We start from the raw sequence: 14,585 nt of genomic DNA on the forward strand, positions 1-14,585 counted from the left end.
CTTGGAGCTACGTGCATACTCTGATGCTGATCATGGCAGTGATCCCACAGATCATAAGTTTGTTACTGGTTTTTGTATATTTTTGGGTGATTCTCTTATTTCTTGGAAAAGCAAGAAACAATCTATTGTTTCTCAATCTTCAACCGAAGCAGAATATCGTGCTATGGCATCTACAACCAAAGAGATTGTTTGGTTACGTTGGTTACTTGTAGATATGGGAGTTTCTCTTTCTCATCCCACTCCTATGTATTGTGACAACCAGAGTTCTATTTAGATTGCTCACAACTCAGTTTTTCATGAACGAACTAAGCACATTGAGATCGACTGTCACCTCACTCTTCATCATCTCAAGCATGGCACCATTACCTTGCCATTTGTTTCTTCTTCTTTGCAGATTGTCGATTTCTTTACCAAGTCGCATTCTATTTCCCGTTTTCGTTTTCTAGTTGGCAAACTCTCGATGCTTGTAGCCGCTGCATCGTGAGTTTGAGGGGAGATATTAAGAAATATAGGGTTATTTTGTGTTATTGTTTATTAAGGGTAGAATAGTCTATTCATTATTTCCTTTATTTAGCCTATATATAGTCTCTTTGTATTTAGGTTAAATCATTCTTTTGTATTTGATTGTATTGTGCAGTATCAATGAAACCCTAGCCTCCTCTTTTTCTTATTTCTTTTGGATTGTTTAACAAAAATGATCCACTCTTAATGCTCATCTATCTCTACAATTTCTTTTTGCAATATGTACAACATTTGGCCAAGATATAATGGAGAAAGTTTAAGTGGAAGCACTTTCTCAGTCAGATCCCAACCAAAGGCAATCTTTTCTGTAACTTTTGCGCAATCTAGGCAGCCAGAACTTACCAAATCCAGGGTTTATTGTTCAAAGACATGTATGTATCATCTATTGGATTGTATAATGTTTTGGATGTTACTGTATATGTATCTTTGTATATATATCTCTGAATGTTGTTATATGTGTATCAAAATTTATGGATTACTTCTGAGAAGGAAAAAAAAAAAAAGGGTGTTCTAAAATGAGAGTACTGCCCTCACACAAATCTCCCGCTCATCTAGCAAATAAATGAATTTTCCTTTTTGCCTTCAAAAGTATTATGATGAATTTAACATAAAATTTGATAATACGATTTTAGTTGATAATAGTCGTGCCATATTACAGCACATGTAAAACCTATCAGAAATATTATTTTATCACAAAATTTGCATAGAAACACCAGCCAATAGAAGGTATCAATTCATATTTCACTAGTACATAGGTTGATTGTACTGGAAGCACAAGCGTCTGACGCTAAAAAAGCACACAAACTGAATCGCCATCCCTTTGGAGAAGAGGAATGTCTATGATATGACCATTTCTTTGCTATACAGTCTGATAACCTGCATTTTTCCCTCTTAGACGTGTGTGGATCAAGCTTGGAAAGATTATTAACAAACGTGATTGCTTCATCTCGATGATTGAGTTTACAATAACCATCTACAATGGAGTTGTATGTGTTCTGGTTTGGTTTACATCCTTGCTTGATCATGTATCCAACCACATCAATAGCCTCCACAAACAATGAATTGGCTGCATAACTTGAAACGAAGGTATTGTAGGTGATTAAATCTGGAACAAGACTAGAATCTCTCATTTTCGAAAATAACTGCAAATCCTCTTTCATCCTACCATTTCTACAATAGGCATAAATGACAATATTATATAATATTATATCAGGTTTCAATCCTTTGTTGAAAGTTTCCCTTAAAATCTCTTCGGACTTCTCAAAATTTTCAGAGCGTTTGTACATATACATCAACCTATTGTAGGTTGTCAAGCGAGGAGTTAACCCACTTTCATTCATGAAGTTCAAGATCTCATTTGTTTTGGTAACCATCTGCCTCCTGCCATAAATCGAAATCATGGCATTTAGAGTGGTTATGTCAGGGGAAAGTCCTTTTCTCTTCAACTCTAAGAAGGCACGCTCTATTTCTATAAGGAGATCACTATTACTATTGTTATGCCTGGGAAACCAAGGGCTGACGTGGGAAATCACGTGATGGGGGGTGACCTACTCCCGTCAGAACAGTAAGTGCATGTCAGGCCTGCAAGACGCCGTGAAGCTCCCACGTGTCCATTCCCTGCTCCAAATCTCGTGAAATCAGCTTGGAAGGTGGGCAATGTGACGTAAAGCTGGATTTAGTCCTGACATTCACACCAACCCATGGATTTAATGATGTTTATCTGCACTCATCTCGCTATAAAAAGGAAAAACCCCTTCATTGAGGGGATTCGGCCTTTTTACACTCTGAACTAGCTTTCTCTCTCTCTAGTATCTTTGTATTTACTTTTCCCTAATCATTTGTAAGTCAGTCTGCTGTTGCGACCTGACCCATGATTCTAATACAATCAGTCTGCTATTGCGACCTGACCCACGATTCTAATACAACTATCAGTGGACGTAGGATTTGCTACCTTAGCATCCGAACCACTTTAAAAAGCTCTCATTGTTGCATTTACTCTACATTTTCATCCATAATCACGTGTGTCTCTTGACCAATCAACGTTACGCATGTATCAATTAGTTGGTGTCAAAAGCACGCATCAACAGTTTGGCGCTAGAAGGAGGGCCCCGATTTAGTGTTCATCCTTCATCAGGAGAATCTCTAACCTACTAGTCCTACAGCAACAAATGGCCCGCCAATCTGAACCTGAGCAAGCCAACCAACGCATTGAGGGAGTTCCCCTAACCCAGGGGGATACCTCTTCTAGAATACTTCCAGTTCCACAAAATGCTACGGTGGATATCCCAGCAGCCTCGCAGCTTGAACCGGCCATTAGAAGCTACCTAGAAAGGTTCGACAATACTTTCTAGACGGTCAATCAGAGGCTGGACCGTTTGGACCAGGGCGTGCCATATAGAACAGCTGGGGCAGTGCAATCGTAAAAAATGCCTACAGGTCGCACAAAGGCATGACAAAGGGAAATAGCCCGTGCCGCGAGCACTGCAGCACGTAGACGTAAGGGTAAGCAAGTGGCAAAAAGCAAGCCTACGGGCTCTAAAGGGCCAGCAAACACAAACCATGCCCCAAGTAGGGTGCCGGCAAAGTTGAGGCTCGGCGAAAAAGTGAATCCTAAGCTATCCCATGCCACTTCACAGATGAACCCAAGCAAAAGTGCTGGGCAGGGTGATTCTTATCACCGCCAGCAGAATGATCTTGATCGCTATCATGCGGATGGTTCCCACACCTTGCGGGGCGGTTCGTACCACCGCGAGGGTCGTGAAAATACCCTGCACCATTCGTCACCTTCACACGCCTCTAGCCAGTGTGTGTCAAGAGCGACTGGAAGTGCCGGCTGAGGCAAAGAGGAGTTCGACCTCCATACTTTCCTGAACCGTAATCGCGAGGGCCGGACTCGCATGGGTGAAAGCAATCCCCAACTGGCTCTCTTACCACAAATTGAGGAGTTGTAGCGAGCTGTAGACAGGCTGAGAGAGAGGTAAAACGAGCAGGCCTAGGTCGCCTCTGCATCCCCCTTCTCTCCTGAAGTGTTAGCTGCTCCACTCCCACCAGGATTCAGAATGCCCGACATGCGGCCGTTTGATGGGAACCATGACCCGCAGGATCATTTGTATGACTTCAACGACCTAATGGAGCTCTAAAAACCAGGTTTCGGATCTTGCAAAATGTCGTTGTTTGACCGTGACTCTAACTTCTCATGCCAAGCGGTGGTTAAGGTTGCTCCTAGCGGGATCGATCAGTTCGTGGCCTCAGATGAGTACGATGTTCCTACGGCATTTCCAAGCAAATCGAAAGTTTTCGATGCCTTTAAGCTATCTCAGCAACATAAGGCAAGAAAGGGATGAATCCCTACAATCCTACATCAACCGTTTCCACAGGGAACTCAACAAGGTTGCTCATGCCCCTGAAAAGTCCATCCGAATGCTCATAATAGTTGGAGTTCGCCCACAAACCAACCTGTGGAAAGAATTACAGGCTGAGGACGATGTTTCCCTCACCAGATTCTACAACCTCGCAGAAAAATATCTCTGAATAGAGAATTCATTGGCAGCACTTTGCCATCGCGATCCTGGCGCCTCGAGCAGTATGTCTAGTCGGGGGGAAAGTAGGAGAGCAAATCGCAGAGACATTGACGATCAGCAAAAAGGAAAGAAACCCCGCTACGAGCACAAAAAGTCCTATGCTCCTGTTCCTCGTCGCGACCGCGATAGAATTCAATACATTCCACTGAATGTGTCCATATCTACAATTCTTGACAAATCTGAGGAGGCCAGCCTGCTCGATGAGCCAGAACCCATGAAAACCCCTGCTACGGCCAGAAACAGCAAAAAATACTGCCATTTGACAACGGGCATCACACCGATAAATGCCGAGCTCTAAAGCAGGCAATCGAAGAGCTCATCAAGAAAGGGCACTTCAAGGAGTATATTGATGACTCTGCTCCAAAAGAGAACCAAGAGGAGCAAAAGAAAAATCTTCGTGATCGCAGTGGATATACTAGTGTTAACATAATCTTCGGAAGCCTGCACCTCGTAGGAAACACATGAGGTGCGTAGGAAAGGTACGCTCGCGAAGCATATCATAACCTGATCAGGGTAATGAACACATCGCAGCGACCACAAAAGGCTCAAAAGGAGGAGCCGATCACCTTCTGCGAAAAGGAAGCAGCTCGCCTGCACCATCCTCACGACGACGCCTTGGTGATCACGCCCCTCATAGGGCACCTTAACGTCCGCAGAATGCTCGTGGACAACGGAAGCGCTGTGAACATTCTATTCCAGACCGTTTTGAAAAGAATGAACCTGGACGAGGCCAACCTAAAGCCCGCCTTAATCCCCCTCTATGGCTTTACAAGGGACCACTTGATCCCCAAAGGGACAATCCGACTCCCGGTCACGCTGGGCAACTATGACGAGGTAACTAAGGTAACTGAGTTCTTGGTCATGGATTGCCCGTCCGCCTTTAACAGGATTCTAAGGCGACCCGTACTAAAAAGCTTCAAAGCAGTCACTTCCATATACCACCTCAAGATGAAGTTCCCCACCCCAACGGGGATAGGGGAAGTGAGCGGATCGCAAAGCGCATCTCGCGACTGCTACATAAAAGCGATGCAGATGGCAAGTAAAGGAAAGGGTGTTCTGCGAAGTGCGCCCCGATAGGCTATGGCGATCAGCAGGATTGAGCCGCAGCCTGGCCCAGCAGAAGATAATATGGATCCTCGAATTCAGGAGATCCCTTCCAGTGGCCTAGTTGGGGACTTGTCTAAAGTGTCAGTCGACCCGAAAGAGCCAAGCCGAGTGTTAAGGGTTGGAAGCAGTCTCAACCCTCAGCTCGCGTCCGAACTGATAAGCTTCTTAAGAGAAAATATTGATGTGTTTGCTTGGTCACATGCAGATATGGTCAGGATCAACCCATACATTATTTGCCATGCATTAAACGTTGATAGTGAGGCCAAATCCGTTTGCCAGAAAAGAAGAGTAATAGATCCGGAGCGGTATGCTGCATTAAAATCAGAAGTGGAAAACCTCCTCCAAAATGGGTCCATCCGAGAGGCACTCTACCCGACCTGGGTCGCCAAGCCGGTCCTGGTAAAGAAGCCCAACAGCAAGTGGCAGACCTACGTTGATTTCAGCGACCTCAACAAGGCTTGCCCAAAAGACAGCTTCCCTCTGCAGAGAATTGACCAGCTCGTGGATGCTACCTCAAGACACGAGCTGCTAAGTTTCATGGATGCATACTCGGGATACAATCAAATCCCGATGTATGGGCCAGACAAGGAGCATACGTCCTTCATTACAGACCGAGGGCTGTATTATTACAAAGTTATGCCTTTCAGCCTCAAGAATGTTGATGTAACCTACCAGCAGCTGGTTAACTAAATGTTCTCTGACCAGATCGAAAAAACAATATAGGTCTATGTGGATGACATGCTGGTCAAATCCCAGGTCGCCTCAGAACACATTGCACATCTCGCTGAGATGTTTGACATCCTCCGACTGTATAGAATGAAGCTGAATCCTCTCAAGTGTTCATTTGGGGTATCGTCAGGAAAGTTCCTTGGGTACATGGTTAATCAGCGAGGGATAGAAATAAACCCCAAGAAGATTCAAGCTCTGCTAGATATGGAGAGCTCGACTAGCAAAAAATAATTCATGAGTCTAAATGGGCGAATAGCAGCACTTAGTCGCTTCATATCAAGGCTAACAGGCCGTTGCTTGCCATTTTTCAATGTTCTGAAGGCCAATAAGAAATTCGAATGGACTCCCGAATGCGAACAGGCGTTCCAGAGTATAAAAGAACACCTTGGGAAGCCACCTCTCCTCTCTAAGCCTCTTCCACAAGAAATCCTGCTCCTCTACCTGTCCGTCTCTCAGTTTGCTGTCAGTGCAGCTCTAGTACAGGAAGATGAAAAGGCGCAATGACCAGTGTACTATGCGAGCAAGCGTCTGACGGATGCCAAGATGTGGTATCTGGAAATGGAGTGACTAGCCTATGCTCTGCTGATCGCATCCAAAAAGCTACGACCTTACTTCCACGCCCATACGATCCACGTAATGACTAATTACCCCCTCAGGTAGGTCCTCCAAAAACTAGAAGCCTCGGGTACACTGCTCAAATAGGCCATGGAATTAAGCCAATTCGACCTGAAGTACAAGCCCAGGTCGACCATCAAAGGGCAAGCTGTTGCTGACTTCATCTTAGAATTTTCCTATCTTCTAAGCGAGCAACAGCCTGGCAAAGCCATCCGGGAAAGTATTCGAAACCTGTCGACTTAGAACCTTTATGTCGACAGGTCATCAAATAGAAAAAGAGCCGGTGCGGATCTTCTCCTTGTAAGCCCTGAAGGGGCTCGAATTCATGGTATTCTCCGGTTCGGGTTTAAAAAGACCAACAATGAGGTTGAGTATGAAGCCTTGCTCGTCGGGTTGCGACTTGCCAAAGAAATGGGTGCAACCACGATCAGTGTTTACAGCGACTCCATGCTGGTCGTCAACCAAATTTTGGGGGACTATCAAGCCAAGGAAGAAAACATGGTTCGCTATCTAAAAGAAGCTAAGGCCGCCCTCGGGTTGTTCAAACACTTTGAAATCACTCAGATTCCCAGAGATAGCAATTCTGTAGCAGACGCCTTAGCAAAGATAGCCTCATCGTTGGATTCAGAAGCTCCAGATAGCATTCATGTTCGGTTCGTTGATGTTCCAACTATCAGTTCAACCGAACAGGCCGTAAATGTGACTCAACTGGACTCCTGGATGACTCCCATTTTCCAGTACCTCAAGGATGGGACCTTGCCAGACGACAAGGTCGAGGCAAGGGTCCTGCGAGCAAGATCTGCTCGTTACACACTCATCGGGCACCAGTTGTACAGGAGAGGATTCAATGCCCCTCTCCTTCGATGTGTAACCAACGAAAAAGCAGACTACATCATGAGGGAAATTCACGAAGGGATCTACAGTAATCACACAGCTGCTTGATCTCTTGCAAACTAGGTTGTTTGTCAAGGGTATTATTGGCCCCGGATCCAAGAAGATACGCATAATTTTGTCAAGAGGTGTGACAGGTGTCAGCCGTTCGCGAACATTCCGCGAGCCCCCTCCCACTAGCTGATAACGATGTCTAGCCCCTGGCCATTTTCCATGTGGGGGATCGACCTTATCGGTCCCATGCCAGTCGGAAAAGGGGGGGGAGGGGGGTTTAAGTATGCCATGGTCGCGGTAGACTATTTCACAAAATGGGTGGAAGCTGAACCGCTGGCCGCGATCACAACCAGAAAGCTGAAAGACTTCGTTTTCAAGAATATAGCGTGCCGCTACGGAATTCCCCACACTCTCATCTCGGATAATGGAAAGCAATTTGATAACGAGGAGTTCAAGCAGTTCTGCGACGAGCTGGGCATTCATAAAAAATTTGCCTCAGTCGCAAGACCGCAAGCAAATGGCCAAGTTGAAGCTGTCAACAAGACCATCAAACACACTCTAAAGGCCAAACTTGGGGCAGCCAAGGGAAATTGGGCCGACGATCTCCCCGAAGTCTTATGGGCGTAAAGGACAACTTCGAGAACCTCCACCTCAGAAACGCCTTTTTCGCTAGCATATGGCTGCGAAGCAATGATTCCTGTAGAGGTAGGAACTGGTTCTCTTCGAAGAGACTTGTACGATGAGGTTGAAAACGAAGCACTTATAAGGGCGAGCCTGGATCTTGTTGAGGAGCACCGCAGCAAAGCTTCGCTAAGGATAGCAGCCTACCAGCAGCGTGCGAAGAGATTCTTCGATTCAAAGGTCAAGCGAAGAGACTTCCAGGTCGGTGACATTATGCTCAAAGAAGTTCTCCTAAGAACCAGAGAGCCAAGCGCGGGGGTATTAGGACCGAACTAGGAAGGTCCGTACCGGGTCGACAACGTGATTAGACCGGAGACTTACCATCTCAAAAGGCTGAATGGTTCCAAAGTACCCCGAGCTTGGAATGCCGAGCACCTCCGGCCATACTATCAGTAATCGTGAACTCAGTGCTTGTAAATTAGGTTTTGATTTTGTTAGTTTCCTTTTTTATTATAGGATATTATCCTGTTCGCTTGTAACAATTCGCATGTAATATTGCCTATGTAAACAAACTGAACTGTAAACTGCACTCATGTATGATTAAGCGAACAGCGATTGAAAGCAAAACGTATCTCATTTATGTACAACAAAAATTGTTAAGACCCTATTAATTCCTATGGAGTCGATCTCATCGCACTATGCCTGGTCGGTGGGGGCATCCTTTGAAGCAAGACCTGAACCTTCTGCCTGGTCGGATCCTCGGGCGGCTGCTGCTGCTTGATCATCTTCCTTCGCTAAGATCTGCAAGGTCTCTTGCCACCCCTTTGGGAGGTCGGACATATCCAGATCTGGGTTCTTTGGCCACAGGGTATAAATGGACCTGATCGCCTAGTTGGCGGCCTTATCCTCAATCTCCTCTGACTGGATCCGCATTTCTTCAGTTAGGGAAGCAATTTTTCCCTGACTCTCCTGGAGTTTGGCCTTGAGAGTTAGACTTTCCTTTTCGGAGGCCTCCCTTTCTTGTTCTACTTGCTGAGCCCATATTAAAGTCATCTGAAGCTCCTGGTCCTTCTCTCCGACCTCTTTAGAGAGCCTAGCGGTTGTGCTCTGAAGCTCTTTTACTTCCTTTGCACGCCGTTCAAGCTCCATATTTTGGAAGTCAACTGTCCGCATAGCGACCTCCTTTTGGTTCAAGTATCTGTTCGCCGCCTCAAATGATTGCGTTCTTTCCGCTTCGACGGTCTTCAGGCTCTATTTGAGCTTCGCGATCTCCTCTTTCAGATCATTTGCCCCCTTCGTGGCCCCCAGTTGAGCTTTCTCCATGGACATCCTCATGGCAAGCAAAACCTGCAAACAAGAAGTGAGTTAGAATGAAAATGGTGGACAAACTCTTTAAGAACAGTTCGTTTACCTTGCTTAGATGCTGGAATGACGTGGTCATCAAGTCATCGCCTGTATCAGCGAACTCATCATATGATTCCAATAGCCCACACTCATGCAGAGAGTAGACTATCGACTGCAGGTATTCGGGCAGGTTCCCCAGTGAATTCAGCACTGGTGTGTCCTTCGCCTTGTCGGCAGCAATCGTCTCGTCCGCAGGTTCCTTGCCCGACCTCTTTCTGACGCCCCGTCGCGACCTTAGTAGTTCTTCCTCAGATTTGGTCTCTGACTTATCGACCTGAATCTGCTTCCTCTTCTTCGACCACTGGGCCAGAGCCTTTTGCCTCGGGCGAGCAGTTGGTGGCTGAGTGATCAGTTCTATCTTGGTCGTTTCCTACTCAGGACTGGACTGGACTGGGAAGGCGCGGCAGTTCACATCGGTTGTACTGTTGTAGGGTGAGTAGCTTCGGCTGCCCTTTCTTTCCTCGATCGAGGGAAGTTGAATGGTGCTTGCCGAGGCTACTCGAACTCTTTCGGAGGCATGGTCGCTGCATGCAGGTGCGTTAGTAACTAAGCAAAAATTATTCCACGACCAGAAAGGAATCAGTGTGCAACTTACATTCTGGGGACTCTAAAGACGCCTGGTCATTGAAAAAACCATACTTTCGCAAGTTCGCAGTCGTCACGAGCTTTCTCTGTCCCAGCTTTCTTCAGGGAGAACCCCAAAAGACACGATCCTGTCCGAGTCGGTGAGCAGGTCCAGGCTAGTCGTCTTGTTAACTGTAAAAGAATGCAGGTCGTTAGAAAAAGCGAGCGCATAGTTAATGAATCCAGCGAAGAGGGACCTACTTGGCTTCTAAAAGCGGCAGTAGGCATCGTAGCAGAAGAAGAAGAACTTCGTCTCGTAGGCCCCCACGTTGCCGGGATAGCTATGTATCCCCTCAATGATGGTAGATCGCCGAAACAAGTAATAGGAGTCTTTGTCCTTACTCCTTTTAAGGTAATACGAACAGCCGAGCTCCACAACTGTTAGCTCGCCCAAGCCGCTCTCACGGCACGCGATGTACATTGCAATAGCAATGACATAGGTGTTTGGCGTTAATTGCATTGGTGCGATCCCGAAGTAATCCAGGACCAACCTAATAAAAGGGTGGAGAGGAATCATTCCCCCACCCTTGAAGATCTCTTCGGAGATCGCAGCCAGGCCATCGAAAAGATGCCGCGACGACCGGGTGGCGTCGAGGAACACCTCCATGTGGATGCCTGTTTCTTTATCCTCTCGAATTCTTCTCGGGTGAGAACCGAGAAGACCTCAAGGGATTCGTCCACGAGAACATCCCGTGAAGACGAACCGGCTCCTTTTTTGGATCTGGACGCTGAGGGTTCCATTCCGCAGTCTACAACACCGACAGATAGAAGGTCATTTTAGCCGTCGTACGTCGCCTCGTACGGTGGCTTGAAGCAAATTCCCTAAAACCTAACAGTGATTCAAGTTGCCATTCACGGCAGGAACCCGACTCCATCGTCGCGCCTCTGATGAAACATCAGATGATGCAACGCCATTGTACCACAAAAAAAAAAAAAAAAGAAAAAAAAAAGAAAAAAAAGGGGAACAAAAAACCCTTACCTTTTAGGGGACATGACCGTGGACGGTTCTCGCTTCAGGTATTGGAGAGATGTCAATCGGAAAGAAAGGTTTCAAGTTTGCAGAGAGTTTTCGCTCAAGGCAAATGGGATTCTGGTGGCCTCATTTAGAAAATCTAGGTTTTTATATGGACTACGAATCGGCGTTTACTGCCCCTTGGAATCAAAACGACGTTTCTCTCTCTCTGTGCATTAAATGCAGTGTGGCCCATACTACATTTATTGCTGTGATGAGGGTTGTCATTTCGAGTGTGACATGTAATTAATGCCCTGCCAAAGCAGTAACGCGTCAGCACACAACGCATTTAATGCGCCTGGCAGATGCCTGACATGCGCAGAGCGCCTGTCAGTGTAGAAACGACCTCATTAAATCTCTATCTCTAAGGCACAGTAAGGAATGCCCAATGAAGTCAGGACGCCTGGGCGGTGGCTGTCAGGTTGTTCGGACGAGGCATGCGCGAGGTCATGTTCGCAAAAGGTCCTATCCTGAGCTTCTTTCATTCAGGTCGGAATGGTCAGGGCCTCCAATCGTGGCATGACTTAGTTTCCAAGGTTTGATCCTCAAACCTTAAAAATTAAGGGACTTCTGTTATGCATGGGAAATCAAGGGCTGACGTGGGAAATCACGTGATGGGGGGTGACCTGCTCTCATCAGAACGGTAAGCACACGTCAGGCCTGCAAGAAGCCGTGGAGCTCCCACGTGTCCATTCCCTGCTCCAAATCTCGTGAAATCAGCTTGGAAGGTGGGCAATGTGACGTAAAGCCGGATTTAGTCTTGACATTCACACCAACCCATGGATTTAATGATGATTATCTACACTCATCTCGCTATAAAAAGGAAAAACCCCTTCATTGAGGGGATTCAGCCTTTTTACACTCTGAACTAGCTTTTTCTCTCTCTGGTATCTTTGTATTTACTTTTCCCTAATCATTTGTAAGTCAGTCCGCTATTGCGACCTGACCCACGATTCTAATATAACTATCAATGGACATAGTATTTGCTACCTTAGCATCTGAACCACTTTAAAAAGCTCTCATTGTTGTATTTACTCTACATTTTCATCCATAATCACGTGTGTCTCTTGACCAATCAACGTTACGCACGTGCCGATTAGTTGGTGTCAAAAGCACGCATCAACAACTATTGACCAAAACAAGGCTCTTCAAGAGCATAACATGAGGCTCAATCAGACCAGAGAATATATCTTCTGCAAGAGTAAGCATCTGCTCAATCTCCTTGCCATTGGCATAAGCATGAAGCAAAGAACAGTATGTTCCCTCGTTGGATTTACACCCACCATCCTTCATTTCAGCAAGTATTTCCTCAGACTGTTCCCACATCCCTCCCTGAGCTAATGCTGCCAAAACAGTATTGTAGGTGCAAAGATCTGATGTAACCTTAGCTTCCAGCATTCTCTTATAAACAGCCATGGCTTTGTCAAAAGAACCACGATGACTGAATGCACTAATTAGGGTGTTGAAAGTGCCTCTTAGTAATGAAGCTTGCTCTCTTCATCTCCTTGAACACACCTGACACTTTCGAGTCCATCCCATTCTTAGCAAATACTGCCAGAAGTGTGTTCCAAGTAACAGTGTCTGGCTTTCAATTGCATGTCTTGATCTCATAAAAAACCTTCATCATCGCCACAAACTTTCCCCTGTTTCCATGCATCTTAATCAAAGCGTTAAAAGTACAAATATCTGGCTTGCGCCCTACACTTCTCATCTCCTCAAAAACCTTCATTGCAGACTCATCCTTCCCAGCGTTCTCAAACCCCGATAAGAGGGTGGTGTAAGTAAAAACATCAGGCTTAATCCCTATTTCCACCATCTGGTTTTTAAGCTCCATCGCCTTTTCCAACAAACCAACTCTGACATAAGCTGATATCAATGAAGTGTAAGTCACAATACTAGGTGAACAACCATTAACCTCCATCTCCCTTAATACCTCCATGGCTTCTTTAGGCCGCCTACACTTCCCACAAACATCCAACAAGGCATTGTAAGTAACCTTATCTGGACTAAAACCTGCTAATTTCATTTCCTCAAAAACCCAAGCTGCTTCTTCATGCAAAGAACCCTACCGACAACAACTTATAAGCGTATTATAAGTATAAGAATCTGGGGCAACTCTGGCATTCTTCATTCTCTCTACTAGAGTCAATGATGATATTTGGGACATCCCGACAATTACTTTCAACATGCGGCATGTTACAATGGCACATGCCCCAAATTTTAACCCTTTACATCAACTCTTAACAAAAAAATTTGTAAAGTTGTAGTAAGCATTTATTTCATTTTCACCTATGAAAATATTTAGTATTAAATGTAACCGTTTTAGTATAAAGTATTAAAAAGTCCCTATAAATATCAAAGGCTGCATTGACGGCCATATCTTCGCCTTCTTTGATGCCAAATTTGGTCGTAGATTTGGTCGGAAAAGGCCCAATTGGCGTACGACCGACTAAATCCAGTCAGTCATGCCCCATTCCGACGACTTTCAGCCACTGCTTGGTAATGGTGGCGGGCTGCTGGCAATTATTGGGTGGGTGGAGGTGTTTTTGTTAATTTATAAAATTTTATTGTAAGGAATGTTTAGCTAAATTAACAAATGTAGGGACTAAAAAAATAATCTAATTATTTTCAGAAAATATTTTTCAAAAATGTATTAAACTCATTTTCAGAATTCTATCATATTTGATTAAATCCTATCCATAATAGAATACTATTCTAAAAAACTAAACAAACAGAGCCAAACACACTCTTACGTGATGTTGATATGTCAAATACCTCTTCTCATATTATGTGTTATCTTATGTGACGTTGACATGTCAATGAAATAATTATTTGATAAATGAGATGTAAATATCACAGTAAGATGATACATCAATTAGAATAAAGTACATGGGGTATTTTAACATACAAAACATCAAAATATAAATTTTGGGTAAATATCTGAATTTAGAGAATAGATCCATGTAGATTGAATATATTTATATTCAAGAGTTTGAAATTTCATGATTTATTTTTTTTAAAAAAAAGGACAAGTTTAAGTAGGACTGTGCAAATCTAAATATCTGATTCAGTCTAGCTTATTTTTTAATCTGATATAGATCTGGATCGGATAACCGAATATCCGAAGTTGATCCGAATTTTATTCTATTTTTTTCTTTTCCTCCCCAATTCCTATTCTTTCATTTTTTTAGTATTAGGTGTTGATTCATCAACTCTCCTTTCTTTTTCTTTTTTCTTTCCCTTATTTTTCTCGCTTTCTTTCTCATCTACTCTTTGTTTTTTTCCCTATTTCTGTCGACAAACTCAACCTTTCTCTCTATTTTTTTTGTTTTTTTCAGCAAGAAGCTCACCAGCTACTTCATTATGTGAACTTCCCTCATGCAATGCAAGCCCAACAAACTGTTGGCTGCATGAAGTTTGAATATGTCGTCTCTTTCAAGAGTGAGATTGAGAGATTGCTCACTTTCTCATGGGGCATTGGGTCG

General features: G+C 44.6%; 1 pseudogene; it reads right to left on the reverse strand.

Annotated features, from left to right (window-relative positions):
* Positions 1–1,256: 1,256 nt before the first annotated feature.
* On the reverse strand, positions 1,257–13,267 carry LOC116114703 (annotated as a pseudogene).
* Positions 13,268–14,585: the final 1,318 nt, after the last annotated feature.

This window comes from Pistacia vera, unplaced genomic scaffold (assembly GCF_008641045.1).
Source record: "Pistacia vera cultivar Batoury unplaced genomic scaffold, PisVer_v2 Contig720, whole genome shotgun sequence".
Classification (NCBI taxonomy): domain Eukaryota; kingdom Viridiplantae; phylum Streptophyta; class Magnoliopsida; order Sapindales; family Anacardiaceae; genus Pistacia; species Pistacia vera.